The following is an 18,294-nucleotide window of genomic DNA, read 5'->3' as shown; positions in this document are numbered from 1 at the left end:
ATCCCTTTTACATTCTTCTCTATTGACTCTTAGTGATCCGAATTATAATTTATTATAAATTAAAGTAGTAATAAATGGCATAGAAATTTTTAACCGTTCTCAATGGAAGATTTTTTTTTAATCTAAACCAAATGTGTGTAGAAGTTCAACCATTACACATATTGTTAGGTTTTATTGAATTAAATTTGATTTCAATGGTCATTGGCTTCCATTTATTAAAAAAATACGTTATTAGTTATTAGAGCTCTACTAATCATACGTTCTAACATATAATTATATCTTTAGAGGCCCTTCAATCACACATTTTACATTTTATCTTCAATCATATATATTTTTTCAACTAAAATTCCATAAATACCCCTAAAACTCCCCTTTTGTATATGTATAGATAGATGTTACTATTTGTTTGGAAAAAGAAGAATCCAATCGAAAAAAATGCATTCAAGAAAAATATTGCCATTAGTCTGTTATGGAAAATCTAATTATGAGGCCCAATTTTTAAGGCCTAAATTAAACTATTAAAATATTTTAAACGCTAAATTAAAGCGCTGCTTTTTTATCTTCTATTGATCATCATATTCTTCACTGAGTCGCCTTAGCCTCTCACTGAACAATCGCATGTTTCCTTCCTTTCATTCTCGATGAAGATTTATGCTTAGTAGTAGTTCGTTTTCCGGACGATGCCGCTACTGGCAGCCGGCTGTAATGTCTCCTGCGTCCATCTCCATCCCCTCCTCCACGCTGCATCTTCTGCAATTTCTGAGAACTCCTCCATCTTCTCCGGCATCGCGTCTTTCTTCTTTCTTCCTCTAGCGGCGCCTCTGCAAAATTTCGCCATCAAATCTTCGAGCAGTTCAGTTGGTGGCGATAGTGGAGGCAGCGGCAGAGGCGAGAATCGAAGGTTCAGTCAGATGGTGAGAACGTGTACATCTTTGATTATATATTGTTGGGTGGTAATATGAATGTATTTAATTAAGAGTCTTTTCAATTCAAATGCCCTGACTCTTCTCATTTCTGATTGTTTTTATAATTAAAAAGTGGTTTAATTGAATAAATGAGTTTGAATGGTAATTAATATTTTGGTAGAATGAAAGAGAGGACGCGTTTTTTGCCTTAATTTCCAGACTGATACACCCTACGATTTAATTATAGAATAAAGATAAATTATAAACGTATGGGGTGAATATTGTGCATTAAAATGCACATTGATGCTGGGCGTTATTTTTGTTGTAATTAACATGCAATCATGCATAAAATGTATTGTCAAACATTGAGGGAAAAAAATGGACGATCTTTTTGACATTGTCTTCTTGAATTCTTTAAGATTGGTTAAGCCATGAATTACATTTAAATCTGAAACGGTTGGCTGGAACTTTAACGCATAATGATGAGATTTTTTTTCAATTTCATAAGATTGCCTGAATAATATCCGTGAATAACTGAAACTCTACAAATTCATTAAAAACAGTATTAATTAGATTAATATAATTTTCCTCCTAAAATGACATTGTTGTAAATATCTCCAAAACTTCCCTTTTATATATGTATAGATAGATGAACCTTTAAATCTATTCAGATGTTAATATTTATTTTTTCTAATTTAGAGCATTCGTAACGATGCTCGGTCAAACGAGATGTCTTGTCCCCTCGGGATGAGTCGCGACCAAGTCGCCTTTGCACATGGGACGCAAAGAGCATCGCAGTGTGGAGACCATGGCTCGGTACGCGAGTGGGCGTCACTTTAAACTTTGAATTTTTATTTTTTTTAAATTCAAAAAATTCAAAAAAATCCCAAAATTTCAAAAAAAAAAAAAATTCGCACTTCCCCAAATATTACCGTCTAACCGTTTTTCCCATTTTTATTTCTTTTTATTTTTTATCCTCCAATTTATCCCAAAATCATCTATAAATACATCATTCACCCAAAAAAATTCACACCAAACTCTCTCTCTATATATAATTTTTCTCTACACTTTTTTATAACTTATTGTGCAAAATATGTAGGACAAACAATCAACACCCAACCAGAGCTGGTGGAGCACGCCGACCCGGATTACCTGGGACATGATTACCCGACATCGGGTACCCAAGGATCTGCGATGGCCAACATGTCTGGATCGTGGCCTCCAACTGCGTTTTTCTACCGACCTTATCCGGTAGACATGCAACACACTGGCGCGCCATTTGAGTAGACGGCGAACCCGACTTACTCATTGTCCTTGTCCTAACTTCCAGAAGGAAACACTTAACCGGACGATGTTCCAACATTCAATGTCCACAATCCGTACTATCCGGCCGAGGCGGATAAATTATTCGAGGCATGAGTTGCCACTTTGGAAGATTCGGTCATATATAGAACCAACCAAACCGGGAAGAAACTTTTGGGAACAGGTCACCAACCTCAACAACGTTAAGCGGCCGAATTGTTGATAGCAATATAAAGATGCTTCGCTTGCATTTCACACTAGCAAGCGAAGATATCCAAAAGTTCAGCATTCTATTCAATAATGAAATGTGGCAGACTGGCAGCGGATCGAGCGACGTTTTGGCGGCAACCATCTTTCTCTTCCTAAATGACACCCATAGAGCCTGCAAGCATATCAATACTTGGAAGAAGGTTAGTCATATATCTATCTATCTATACAATCTAAAATGTCAATTGGGTGAAAAGATAATTTTATCCTTTTTGGAGGGAAATGAGAAGTTGAATGTGTAATTAAAAATTTTCTTTTTTTATTTAGTATTTTATTGTATCTATTACTATTGTTAAAATATGTAAAAAATAGCTACAGTCTGATTGTTGTGTGCACGTGTAACAGTGTATTATTAGTTGCCTTTTTTTATTATTAAAAAATTAATAGAATAGATACAGTGTGCGCGTGTGGCAGTGTGTTTAAACACAACAAACAAGATGTCTTCAATGTTTCCAAAGCTGCAAACCTATTTTTTTATTCCATTTCCACCTGAAAATGAAATATAATTTGGTTAGTTCTATCATCATTTAAAAAAGTATTCAATTATTTCGATGACAATTTAATCAATCTTATATAAAAGATAACTAAATATGTACACTGAAGACATGTATTATTATGCAGTGTTTGTTCAGATCTCTATAGGCAACTAATATGTACAATGAAGACATGTATTATTAAATATATAGTGCATTGTGTAATGCAGATTATTAATACCTTATTCTGTAAAATGAAGACATGTACTATTATTAAATATATTGTGCATTATGTAAGGTAGATTATTAATACCTTACTGTGTAAAATGTTGAACCTTGAATTTGTAGTCCTTTTTCTGCATCTGTATGGAATTTGATACCTTTTAATAAGATCTCCCGCAAATCATCATTTAATTAGTATTTTAATTTTATATACATAATTAGTATGAAGTATAAGCACTTACATTTCTCTAAGGAATAATGTGATAAAAAAAAGAGAGAGTAGATAGATTGAAATGACATTCATTGCCTTGAGGGTACTTTGGTCATGAAAAAATTGAAAATAGCAAAAAAGTAGTTTAATTGATATTAACTCGTAGTTGACGAACCTCAAAAGATATTATGAAATGTTATGGACCAAATTTGAGCATTTGAGATAGTTGATGTATCAAAAAAGATGTTCCCTCTTTATTCAAATGTGCTTTAAGTGAAGAAGTGTCATTCTTAGTATCTCCACAAATTGTATTCCCACAATGCAGACACTTAGCTCTATGTTTCTTATTTTTATCTAAGAATGGAGTAAAATGATCTCAAACCTCTGATATTTTCTCCATGGTTTTTCTCTTTTTTGGCTCTCCTTTGTCTTGAGGATCCTTAGGTGGAGTATCTTCTATTACATTATTTTCGATGATATCTCCAACCACTTTACTTTCATTACTCAACGTCTACAATAAGAAAGATTTAGAGATACTTAGCAATCAGTTTGCAACTTAACAATACATAAATGACATTAAAAATAATGAATAGATTTACATTACAACTTGATGTCGGAAGAGGGGGGATGAATTTGTTTCCAAATATAGAAAGTGAAAAGGTGGACATCTTAAATGGAGCGGAGGTTGTAGTTTATAACGACTAGTTTATAACGACCTTGTGATGACTGTCCCAAGGATTATTCAATGTTGTTTGAGGTTTCGACTATGTCCATTCTATTATTCTCTATGTTTGTTGACTGACAATTGAAGTTTTGAACCTTTTTTTAGTTTAAAGATTGGTTCATACCCTCTTTTTTCTTATTTCTGATTTGCAGGGGACTCAAACTCAGAAGAAAAATGAAATTCTTGATAGACTCACTGGAATTCTCAACTATTACAACACACTAGTATTACACCTGTGCTACGGACTAAAAAATTTTCAAAAACATTGATTTAGATTATAAATTAGTTAAATTAAAGTAGAAACATATCATTATAAGAAAATGGTAAACGAAAATGTGTGTAATAAATATAGATCAATTATAAATTCTACTATAAAACAATGAATCACTGACTACAATATTTCATTGTTAAATCATAGCAGGAGATAAAAACCTATCATATTTAAATCACTTTATTTAAATTATTATTGTAATTAAACATTAAACTAATAATGAATGCTTAAAAACAATTTATTCAATATTTTTAAAATAATACTACAAAGATTTGTTATTGTGGTTGATGTGTCTAATAGATATGTGCTCTTTTTTTTGTTGGTATTAGTAATATGTGCTCAATTTTGTGCTTAATAGTTATGTTAATTGATATTACCTAAATCTCATGTTATTTGACTCGCTTCTTTTTACGCTCGTTTTGAAAAAATGATAATAAATATTTAAAGTGGAGAGAAAGTAAGAGAGAAAATAGGTACGATAAGACTCGTTACATTACTCTCTCTCTCTCTCTCTCTCTCCATATTAACTATTTATTATCATTTTATCAAAACGAGCGCAAAAAGAAGTGACTCAAGTAACGTGGGACAAATAGAGTATATTTTAGGTTTCACAATGACAACATCTTCAACACATGAGACTCATTTATTTTGTTGTCCTAAATTCCCTATTATGCTATTTGCAAAACCACCACATCTCAGGAGTATTTTGGTTAGGCATGAGCGCGAGCCTTTCAAATGTCGCAAGTTGGATGACAAAATTTGGAGAGACACGTTGGATGAGATTCTTTTGGAATACAATGAAAGGATGAGTTTAGGTGGAGTATAACATTGAGGGAAGTCAAAGCAACTGGACCATCAACTCATTGTCGATTTGATTGAGCGTTGGCGTCTGAAGACACACATTTCACCTTCCTGTTAGTGAAGCTATATTGAGGCTTCAAGGTGTTGAGGTATTATGAGGTTTAAAGGTTGATGGTAGGGCTGTCATTTCTCATCAAATCAAATTCTCGTCTTCGTACTAGAGGGACATGTGTGTTGGAGTGACAATAATTTGAAGTTGGTGGATTTATTGCAAGTATGCTAGAGAAGTTCATCAAACAACCTCTTGATGACAGCCTCCACGCGATGTATTACACGCACTACGTGTGTATTGAGTGTAATACATATACACCATGATACTCTTTGGTTCTTTGATATTGCCGGACACTTCGGGGACCAAAATCCCCTTCCACTACTTGCTATTACTGTAGATCGGATCAAACATCGGAATGTAGTTTCTTAATGTTGGTTTGTTTTATTTTTGTTAGTTTTGTTTCGATTTTTCTAATCTTAGTTATAATATTAGTTTTTTAATGTTAAATGGATCGGTAAAAGGGTTGTATTTTCATTAATATGTTAAACTGTACATCAAACACCAATATATAGTGACCACAGAGGATTATACAAGGTAAACCTAAATTTACATTAATTAAATTGATTCCATATCTTCTATACTTTGCAAGAGATAATCACTCCAATCTTTCCTCAAAATATCACGTGATTTTCTTCCAACACTCCCCCTCAAGTTAAGTAACGGGATTGCCGATACTGAACTTGCATAATACCTCTCGAAAGGATTTTGAGTTCACCGCCTTGGTCAAGATATCAGCTAGCTGGTCTTCAAACTTGACGTAAGACATTTTCACAATCTTTGCTTCAATGTTCTCCTTTATGAAGTGTCTGTCAACTTCTACATGCTTCGTCCGATCATGTTGGTCTAGGTTCTCCGATATGCTAATTGCTGCTTTGTTATCACAGAACACCTTGCACATCTTAAATGAATAAAGATCTAACTCCTTCATAAGCTTCCTTAGCCAGAGTATTTCAGTCACTCCACTTTTAATCCCGTGAAATTCTGCCTCTGCACTCGACAGTGCAACTAGCTTTTGTTTCTTATTTCTCCATGTTACGAGGTTACCCCCTATGAAGGTGAAGTACCCTACAGTGGACTTCCTATCATTTGGATTCCCTGCCCAATCCTCGTCCGTGAACCAATGTATCTCCAACTGTCCATGCTTTTCGAACAATAGACCATGTTCCGTCGTTCCCTTCAAATATCGGACAATCCGCAAGACTGCCTCCTAGTGTTCTTCCTGCGGCCCATGCATAAACTGACTCACTATTCCCACAGCATAAACAATATCTGGTCTGGTGTGGGATAAGTAAATTAATTTTCCAACCAATCTCTGGTATCTCCATCTGTCTGTCTGTTTCGCTTCTTCTTTCATTTGCAGTCCATGGTTTTGGACCATTGGAGTGTCTGTTGATTTGCAATCGAGCATCCCAACTTCTGCTAATAAATCCAGTATATACTTCCTCTGATTTAAGAAGATTCCCTTCTTAGACCTCAATACCTCTATGCCCAAGAAGCACTTGAGAAGTCCCAAGTCTTTCAACTCGAATTCGTTGAACAAGTTCTTCCTCAATTGAGCTATATCCTCCTCATCATCTCCAGTAATTATCATGTCTTCCACATATATAATTAGGCATGTGATTTTGCCATTCCTCTTCTTGATGAATAGTATAAGATCAGAATTACTCTGCTTGTACTCGTACTTCTTCATTACCTCCGTGAATCTCCCGAACCAGGCTCGTGGGGATTGCTTCAGCCTGTACAATGTCTTCTTCAGTTGGCATACCTCCCCGTCTTGGAAGTCGTCAGTGAACCCTAGTGGGGGTTCCATGAAGACTGGTTTCGGTAATTCTCCTTGCAGGAAAGCATTCGTCACATCAAAATGATGCAGTGACCAATCCTTATTGGCAGCAATCGAGAATAATACTCTTACAGTGTTGATCTTTGGCACGAGTGAGAAGGTCTCATCATAGTCTACCCCATAGGTCTGGGTGTACCCTTTCGCCACAAGTCTCGCCTTATATCTCTCTATAGTGCCATCTGGCCTCCGTTTTATTCTGAACACCCATCTGCACCCGACAGTTCTTGCTCCTTCTGGCAGCTTGCCTTTCACCCATGTGTTATTCCTCATTAGTGCCTTCATCTCTGTGAACATAGCATCTCTCCAATGTTTGTGTTTTATTACTTCCTCAGCTGACTGTGGGATCTCTGATACGCTCGGATTTTGCATTGTTTTAAGGCCTTTATTTGGTCCGTTTTTAGTGTCAAAATCACAATTAATGTAAATATTTTGTATATTTAATCTATCTTGGTATTTTGACATGTTTTGTGAGAAATGTGCATATTTGAGCCCAAAAAGATAGCTAGAAGACGAAGTTGGAAATATGAAGATTCTGGGAACGTCCAGCGACCGCTGAATGCGCAGCGGTCCGCTCCGGAAAAGTTGTGCATGGAATGATGAACACGCCCAACGACCGTTGGGCAGTGCGTGGCGACCGCTCCAAAAGTTCCAGTAGCTACGGGACATTGTGCAGCGACTGCTGGCCAAGGTGCAGCGGCCCGCTGGGAAAACGTGGCGCACAGAAATTGCCCTACTTACTCCCAAGATTTACCATACTTTGCAGTATTTTTCCTTATTTGAGGAGGACGAATTTTCAGCTATAAATACCCCCTCAAGCTTCATCATTAGGATCCTCTTTTTGCAACATATTTCCAGAGTTTAAAATTTAGAGTACTTCATTATGCAAGGAGTTGAAGAAGGATTCAAGATCATAAAAGCTACGAGGATTTAACCTTTGGGTTTTATTTGCTTTAGTTTTATGTTTTCATTGTCTTCCCTTCAATCTATATTTTTAGATTATTCTATCATGTGTAACTAAATTCATAGGATTCTAGGGATGTGTTAGTGACGACTTTGGTTATACAATTCTTTTTTCTATTTAATATCCATTTTGTTCTTACTTTGTTTCTTCCTTAAATTAATGGATAATGCTTCACGTTCGAGAGACACATTTTGTGATGATTTAATATAACTTGCTACATAATCGTGAGAGGAGGTTGGCGAGTTAGGTCCACTTAATAGACACTATAATTAGCTTCCTTTAAACGACACTGTTAATTGAGAGTGAAGACTTTTCAAGGGTCTTAGGAGCTTTTAGGAGTTACGGTTTTAGGATTGACAACCCTAATGTTTGTAACCTACATTTGCATCGCATGAGCATAAACTAGGTGACTCGTTTTATCAAAGTAAGAACTGTGCTAGGGTATTGTAGTTGGAATTTGTATAACCATAATTGTGAGCGCACATCCTTGAAATTCTCTTATCTCTATACTTTTATCTCCGTGATTTATTTGCAATTAGTTGTTTATTGCTTTCAAATTGTTCTTTTTTTCAAAAACTCTCAAATCTTTCGGTTTTCCAAATAGTAATTGAGTTTTAGTAGAAGATAGACAGTCTGTGTCTATTTATAATGCTGATAAAAAGTGCATCAAGTTTTTGGCACCGTTGCCGAAGAATACATTCACTTTGTGATTGATATCTTCAAACGGACAATTTTGCTAATTTGGATTTTACTGCTTTCCTTTTTATTTTTATTTTTATTTTCTTTTTGTTTTAATGGATCTCTTCATAGGAATGGAGAGTCCATACGCTTACAATAATGAGCAGCAAGGAGGGTATTACGAAGAGTGCTATATCCGTGTGAAAGTCTCCTTCTCTTGATTTGTGTGTTCTCCTTCACTCTCTTAGTTTATATCGTTGTGGCTTGCTCAGGTTGGATTGTCAAACTGATCCGGCTGGCCAATTTGTACGCCTTCTACCTGTGAAAACAGGTGAGTGGATCTAGTGGAAACTCAGGCTGATCAACTCAACTTACTCCGACTCGAGTGAGAAGAATGGAAGAACTCAAAAGACGTATTTTCAAAACCTTAACCCACAATACTATTAACTAGTATAGGGAAGTAAGGATCGATCCCACAGAAATGAGGCGTTTAACATTTGTTTGCATGACACGACTTGAGGATGGCTGCGGCCATGCTTTCTAGGGGGTGGGTTAAGTTAACTACTTGACTTGAGAAAAATAAACTAACTGATCAACTCATGAAAGCTTAACTAATCTACTTGATCAACTTAACTGAACTTTCCATAAATGGACAAACAACATTAACGGGGGACTGTCAGTCCCCTGCAAAGTGTACGATAAAGTAAAAACTTTTTAACAACTTCATCTTCTTCACCAAATCAACATGGAAAACAAAACAAAGAACAGACCTGAAAAGTTACGGAGGATGGAACATCATAACAACAGATAAACTAAATCTACTCTTAAGATATAAACTACGGCTACGTAAACAGGAAACTAACCCATAATCATGCAGAAATGAAACATAAACTACTAGATCTAAACATCCTAATAACTCTCAAACACAAAACATCAGATCTGACCAAATCAGGTGAAACAAGACATTTTTGAGCTAAGACATGCAACATGAAAAGGAAACCGAAATCAAATAAGAAACATCATGCATGAAACATAACACATCAGCTGGAAACGATATTCTAACAAAGAGTGTTTAAGACCCCCCTTCTACCTACGGCTGGGACTCATTTCTTCTTGTGTTGGGTTTCCTTTATATAGAGAAGCGTAGGGCTCTTATCCCTAGGGTACCATCCTCTCTGAAATGTCATTCATGCCCTTCAGATTTTGTGGTGGGGTCTACAGCTCTATCTCCTATGCGGAACTCCTGCTGCCTCCATCTGATTCCTGACTTGATCAACTCAACGCCGCAGTTTTTGCCTTCTTTTCTTGATCCGTTCGTCCGCCCAACTGATTTGCTCCTTTTCTAAATATGGCGGTTTTTCACACACACCTGGCTCAAAATTGGCTGTTAGTTACAGAATTTGATGTAGTTTAACCACTGAACACGTGCATGAAACGAGCTTCATCAAACTGCTCACACTTAACCCATACTTATCCTCAAGTATGAAAGAAAAGAAAAAGAAAAGAGGCAAGTTTCAAAGCATGGTTTTTTATTCAGAAACAGTAAACCAACACACATATGTAAAAGACCTAGAAAGGAAAAACACATAAGTAAACTAAACACATTGACAAGTAAAGAGAAAAGACAGAAAAGAAAGAACTGGTTTATGTTGTTTGGCAATCGTCCCCGTAAGCTTAAGGTCAATCCAATCGTCTACAGTCTCAGATTCCTTTCCCTCCACTCTTCTACCTAATCATGCTTGTCCGTTTGTCAAGATAGCTTCTAACTTTCCAATTGTTAGATTCATTCGGTCACTCAATCCTCACCAGAATTATTAGGACCATTCTCTCATTCATTTTGCCATACCATTGATGCTAGAGTTCTGTTGACAGAAGCTAACTCCTTAAGGTCTTTATTAAGGTTGTAATGGGGCAAGAGTGGTAGTGTATAAAAGTGAGGGTCATATGGGTTCTAAGTTCATAATGTATGTAGAAATGTGAAGGACATGTGAACTTAGGGACAGAACTAGAACAACCTCCCTATGTACAATCTGAAACTTTGGAACTACCCCTAGCCATTTTGGCCTTATTTTTCTACCTTTTTCATAGGGTCAGGTTACATCATTTCCTGCCATTTTAGACCATGCAATGGGCTAAGTGTGGGAAGGACACAGAACATTCACAAACATATTAATAAGGAAAACAGATAAACTTCTCACACTTAGACCGGACACTGGGCTAAGTCGGAGAAGTGCACATATAAGCAAACAACAATAGATAAACATGTGGATAGAAGCATAGTCAATATATATATATATATATATATATATAGGCAGAAAGTATCATGCTCAAGCTGAAAAGAATTAAATATTAACCAGAAACTAAAGTTTACTTGGTTCTGCAAGTTAGTTCTTTTTCTGGCTCCCTTGGGAGCCAGACTGCTTTTCCAACTTGATCCTCTTGGCCGTGGAAGAGGTCGGTAAGTCAAATGGTGGTTGGCTGGTGGTGGTGGTGGTTATCTTCTTTCTTCTTGGTGTCCTGGTGGAGGTTGTCTCTAGAGTGGCTTCCTGGGGTTGGCTTCCTTTTGAGGTGGAGGTGGTGGATAAGAGTTGGAGAGTCAATTGATTGTTCTGCTCCGCTAGATTTGTCATCCTCTCAATCAGAGAGAGAGCTTGAGTCATATTCTCATTTTGAAGCTCAAGAAACGCTTGTTTCTTTTCATTGGCCTTGCTAAATTCTTGCATCATGAACTCAATTATCCTCTGCCATTTCTCCTCCGTGTCTTCTGACTTCTCCTCGATTGATTGTGGTTGCATATCTGGGGTTGCTGGCTTTGCCTCGGTTGGAGATGGTTCTCTGAAGGGGTCTCCACTTCTGCAGCTTCCTCAGGCTCATTTTACTCTTCACTTGCCTCCTCCTCACTTTCTCCCACATATGGCATCTGAATCTCTCCTTCCTTTCCTTTATCGGTTTCTCCCTTTTCTTGGCTGTGTCCTTCTTCGCTAGACTCCACCCTCACTTCGATCTCTGCTTTTTGTTCAAGATTGTCGACGGTTCTGTTCATTTCCGACATGAGGGTTTGAGGCCGAACAGCAGTTGATGTGCTGGGAGGTTGTGCCTCTAGTTCCTTCGGGATTATTTCTCCGATTGGAGTTCCGATGGGAATAGGAGTAATTTGACTTTCTTCTTCCCTAAATCTCTCGACCAATTTGGAGAATACCTCACTCATCTTTTCACTCGGAATGAACTTCCCCATTACGTCTCCAAGAATTCTAAGGTACGTACTGCTCATGGACATTTCTGTTGGCTGAGACTTACCTTAAGTTGGTGATACCATTGACTGGGTAGTCGGCGGCGTCATGATTTCTGGAACTGGAGCTGCTGGAATCAACCGTGTTCGCCGTGCTGTGGATGATTTCCTGTTTTGGTTGGACGCAGATGATTTTTCCATGGGTGGTGGTGTGGGGTGCCTGCGCCTAAAACGAAGAGATAAGAAGTTAAGAACTTTGGAGGTTGGAGAAAAGCTAAAGGTTTGTTGAAATGTGAAAAGGTTAGAGAGAGGTAGAAGTTTTATAAATAGAGGTGGAAGGGGAAGACGGAACGATTCCCATGATGTCAGCGACCGTCCGCTTCCACACCAGATTTTTAATTTCAAATTTTTTTTTCACATTTCCCCCTTTGTTTACCTTTTCTGGTTAAAAACAAAATTTTACAGTAACTTCCTCTCTCTTACCTATTCAGTCAAATCCTTATCCGAAAATAAAACACACAAAAACAAAACAAAAGATTCTCTGGAGTACTGACGAAGGATTTTCAAGATTTTGAGGAGTACTGTGTTGAAATTTAATTCTCCTCCACATACATCCAAAGATTTTGAAAATAATTTTTTTTGTTATTTTTGAACCTTAGATAAAACAAGAAGCAAATAAAAACTTTATTTAAGGTTGTAGGCAAATTCTCGGAATTAACTTGATCAAGTACTTGGCTCGCACATGTGCATTGAGCTAAGTACGTAAATTTCCGAGAATTGTCTAGCCGCTATGTGTTCACTTGATCCGACTGAATATGCGTAGTGGGATCTCTCCTCTCGCATATACTGTCGATTTACTTCCCATTATTCTTTTTATGTGGATTAACAAAAAGAAAGTTATAGAGTAGGATACTCCCTGAAACTTTATAGCTCGTAAGATGTGGAGGATCACTTGAGTTACAAGTCTGCATTTGATCTTTTGACTCGCTTCGCGATCCACTGAGACTTGAGAAGTAGTACTTTCTGCCTAGTTAATCATCATTGTACCTCTGTATTCATGATTCGACAGCTTCCTTCCCTTCTTGTAGTCATCCATTCTCTAGTTCTTGTTGCCCCTTTCACAATCAACTTGATCAAGTGGTTTTGAGTTTCTTTCCAACTTGATCAGCTCAAAAGTCAGGAAACCATTATGGGAATAATCTTCGACTAGAGCTCCTGAATTAACTCTTCTCCTTGCTATCCATAGATTTTTCTAAGGACTCGTCACATCATGGTACCCCACTTTTTCTTGTGGTTCTTGTACGTCCTCTGAATCTTTTTCCTCTCCTTGGGACGTAATCCAAGGTTGGGAGGTTTCTTCACCTCAAGCGGTTCCGACCATGGTTGTAACTGCACCGAGTAGATAAATCTTGCAGCTTTTCTTCTCGATCTTTATTCATTTAGTCCTGGTTCATTTTCTTCATAGCAACACCCCTTAGACTTGTCGATCACTGGAGGTGGTCTCTCTGCTGGTGCATTCTCTCCTCCCACTGCAGTTGTAGAGTCTTCCACCTTTTCACCTAGCACATGCACTTTTCCTGTCTGGAGGTAGAATAGAGTATTGTCGATTTCCACACTATGCTTGATGGCACCATCTTCTTTCTCTTAAGACCATCCGCAATGGGCGGACGATGGCACGCCCGATGGCGCGCATCGTCCGCGCCATTCATCGTCCGCCCCCACTGTGGGTGTGTGGCATAGGCCGCGGACGATAGTCGCGGCCTATGCTTCGGGCGCGACTTAAACCGCGGACGATGGCCATCGTCCGCGCCATCGTCCGCCTCATTGCGGACGCAGCGGACGATCCGCGACATCGTCCGCCCCATTGTGAAGGCCGTGGACGATTGCACGCGGTTTCGTTTTATTTGTGCAAAAGCAAGAGGCGGCGCGAAAGGATGTAGAGCGGGCATTTGGGGTGCTCCAATCACGGTGGGCAATTGTGAAAGGGCCGGCTCGTTTCTGGTACAAGGAAGTCATCGCCGATGTCATATATGCGTGCATAATCATGCACAATATGATAGTCGAGAGTGAAGGCGGAAGCATCACCGATTGGAATGAGTTTGCGTTTTTTATTATTTCGCATTGTAATGTATTAATTTTTATTAAATGAATGAAGTTTTTAAAATTCATATTTTAAATGTATTTTAGTTTTTTTTTAATTCGTATGTATTTTATAAATATTACAAAATTGATGATGTGGCGCGTCATAGGGCGCGCCTTAGGGCGCGGCTTAGGGCGCCCACTGCAGGTGGAGAAGGAGGAGGATAAAAATGCTGACGTGGCGCGCCTTAGGGCGCCCCACTGCTGATGGTCTAAGGCTCATCATTTGCCCCTCTAGAATTTCTTGTAGTGCTTCATCATCAGGAGGTGTCGTAATAGACTCCTCTTCGGCTAGTGTCTCTTTCTCAGCTGATTCTATCTCAACAGTTTCCACTTCTCCTCGCTTTTCCAGTGACAGCTCTGACTTGTTGTCATCACTAGATGTTTCTTTTTCCTCGACTTCTCTTACACCTTCCTCATCTTCCCTGCTCTCATTCACCTCAGACCTTGCTCTATCTTCTTGTATCCCTTTCATCAATTCAGTTAGTAGAGCTACCTGCCTGATCATTTCATCCATGTCGGATTTCTGTTCATCATAGGTGCGCTGCATTTCCATCTGATACGCTCGGATTTTGCACTATTTTAAAGCCATTATTTGGTCCGTTTTGAGTGTCAAAGTTGCATTACATGTCCATTATTTGCATATTTTATCTATTTTTGTATTTTGACGTGTTTTGTGAGAAATGTGCAAAATAGAGCTAAAAAAGGGCATAAAAACGTCAAATTTCGGAAGTTGAAGCAGAAGGCAACCCAACGGACCGCTGGCGGGTCGTTGAAAATCACTCCAGAACGTTCTGACTCTCTGCAGCGCCTGCTGGGCATGTTCGAGAACGACAGCCTCTGTTCAAACTCAATTTTCTGACGATTCTGAAGTCCTATCAGGTCGTGCTACATATCATTCTCTTTCTCTTTGAGATAGCTTCAGGTTGGTACCTTGATCATCTCAATCGAACTTTGGTGGAGAAAGTTATGGCCGTTCTACCAAAGTCGCGCAAAGCTGTCAAGTGCAGAATTTTAGGCGGAAATTTAAAGAAGGAAAGAAGACATTACCTTGTGAAACCAAATCTTTTCCTTAACCTATGGGGCACGAAAATTCCATATTTAATATTGCTTGGAGGAGAATTTTTACCAAGTTTAAATCCTTTTCAAGTCTATTAATACCCCATAACCTAATTCATAATATTCACCCTTCCATAGCCCCCAAAAATGGGAGCCTCCAAGGCTCCTCCCTCTCTACTCCATATTTTAATTCTTCCATCATTCTTGTAGATTGAAGCAAGGCAAGAGGAGCATGAAGACTTCAAGATTCAACCTTAAGTTTTGTTTATTTATTTCATGTCTCGTACTTTAATTATTGTTTTAGTTCATTTGTCTATGAATTACTAAACAACAGAATTTTGAGGTTTGATAGTAATTAATTTTTATGTAGTTCTTTTTATGTTTAATGTTTAGAACTCGTTCCACTTGATTTTTCTTGAACTTTTGTTCGACTAATTGACTGTTATCTTGATTATTGTTAATCTTTGATCGATGATAGCTTTGATTGGTTTATCTTATATGTTCATACAATAATTGTGACATGAGTATTGATGCATGATTGGAAGAAATCGTGGTAAAACTTGAGTCGGATGAACATAGAACTAATTAGAATAACTAAAGAGTTAGTAAAATCATTATCCTTGAAATTCCTCTATTTGCCTAATTCTATCTTATTTGCTTTGTTTCTTTTATTTTATTTGGATAGTATTTGACGCTTAGTACATGATAGCCAGTTGCAATTCTATTCTTTGAGTTTGATATCCCGGTACTGACCTTTAGCTATACTATTTTTGCCTTGTATACTTGCAAGTAGTTCTAGTGCTAAAAAATAGTGCATCACCATCACCAATTCATTATTTGACCTAGTGCAGCTCCTCATGTTCTGCTCTGACACGTTCCACCCCTCACTCTTTTTCGCCGCAGATTCTGCATGTCGTTTCTCGTTCAAGGGTGGTTCAAAACTATGTTGAGGTTGAGGTTGATATTGATGTTGATCAGGACAAGTTTGGTCTTGGGAATAAGGAATATTTTGAGTTTGCCAATCCTCATTCGACCATGTAGGAAAGTGATTCCCTGCCTCGGGAGGGTAGGTCAGATAAGGATGACTTGGGAATGAAGGGTAATGACTGGAATAGTCAGGTGGGTATGTTGGTGGGCTTAACTCATGGCTTTGAAATTCAGGGTAAGGTTGGTAGTGTGGATATCCCATTTGCCAAGAGGGTATTTGGGTGGAGTTCGGATAGGGTTCTGTATGGTATGGGAAAGGTGTGTATTCTTCTGCCCAACTCCATTCTCCACAGTGCCGGTATTTCCGTTGGTACACCTCTGCTTGAAGACTTACTTGATCAGTCTGGAAGTGGGTTTGGATTGGAAGAACTTGAGGTTGGCTTGACTCGATCACTGACTGGAGTGTTTCCTCTAGCTTGTCAATCCGGCTCTTCAGTAGATTGTCATTGCCCTCTGTGGGAGTACTCTTCACTTTCTCTTGCAGTGGGGTCACTGATGTATCATCGTACCCCCTCTTTGCGTTTAGAAGCTTTTCTAGGACAATCTTGGCCTTGCTCAGCCTTAGCTTGTAGAAGCTTCCCCCGCTTGATGAGTTCACTAGGTCCTTGTGTTAGGTTTAGTATACTGAAAAACATGTTTCAAGCAAGTTTGCGCGAATAGAATCTTGCTTGTATACAGAAAAACTCTACAATCCACTTTTAACCCGATTCAGTATTATTCGAGCAGTTTGCACGAATAGAATCAGTATATTATTACATTGTGTTTACTTGTGCATTTATAAGATGCTTTATAAACATTTAAATGCATAATAAGTAAACAAAGCCTAAGTCTTTTGCTTAGTAGACTGGTTGTAGGCGTCGTCCACTTTAAGGTAACTACAGTCGGTTCTATGCAATTCTTTGTAAAAGAAAAGGAAGAATTTCACAACCTAGATAGGCTTTGGCTACCTATCGCGAAAGGTTGCAATGTCAGTCCGATTATTTCTAAGCCTTATTGAAATAAGATGACGTTGGTGTGGTATAGCACTGAATGGATCTAACAGCAAGACGTATCTTTATGCTATCTACTGAAAGACTAGGTCTTGATAAAATACTATTTCTTAATCTACATACGTTAGCATTGAGCATACGATATTGATTATGCACTACTTTGACTTATCAAAAGGTGTGGGTTTTTCGCAACCCAATAATCCTGATATATTGGGTAGTGGTGATTAATATCTAGTGGTGCTAGGATTGCTATTATGTTGAATCATGCACGAGGTGAGTCTCGTTTGATAATGTCCTCAAGAGGAGCTTGAACAAGGTTTTATTATTCGGAAACTGGCCAGTTGGAATTTAATTATTCCATGAATAATAAATAAGTGTTTCTTGCTGAGTCCACTCTTGGAATTAATAAGATGTTAATTAATTAAGTCCATAGCAGACTTTAATTAATTAATGAACATTTATATCTTAAGCGCAGGAAATAAATAATAAATAAAATGGAAACCCGAATTACTTGTAATTTCAGATTTGGATGGGGAGGTCAATATTACTTCTGTAGTGGCTACTCGTAATATTCCAATATAAACTTGTATTAAATTGTGGGTTCAATTTAATCAGTAAAAAGCTAATTGGGGGAGCCCATATCCAAAACCTTCCATAGATCTCTGACTGAGCCCAATATGTAACTATTATAAATAGGAGAATAAAGGAGACAGAAAAGACAATTAATTGTGAGAGAGAAAATTTCGTCCCTCTCCTCTCTGCAGTAGGGGACGAAAATTTCAGCTCTCCTTCGTGAGTTTTTCACCTCCTCCTCCGTGAGAAAACTCTGTCTTCTTTATTTGAGTCCTAGTGTTTCGATAAGATCAGCCCACACTGATATTGGAATACAGTTCGGGAACCAGTCAGAAGATCCGTGTTCTAGTATTGAAGATCATCGTGGAGAAGGCATGAGCAATCGATGATTCTTTAGAGAATCAAATCAATAACTCTAAACCGTAGAATTCATGTTTTATGATTTATATTCTTTAAGCATGAATTATTTGCGTTCTAGCATGCAATTCTATGTTAACATGTGAATAGATTAATCCCATAATCTGTCAAATAGATCCTACGTCTGATTTATT

The sequence above is a fragment of the Salvia splendens genome, chromosome 7 (assembly GCF_004379255.2).
Source record: "Salvia splendens isolate huo1 chromosome 7, SspV2, whole genome shotgun sequence".
Classification (NCBI taxonomy): Eukaryota; Viridiplantae; Streptophyta; class Magnoliopsida; order Lamiales; family Lamiaceae; genus Salvia; species Salvia splendens.
The sequence above is the reverse complement of the archived record's forward strand: the minus strand, read 5'-3'. Positions refer to the sequence as shown.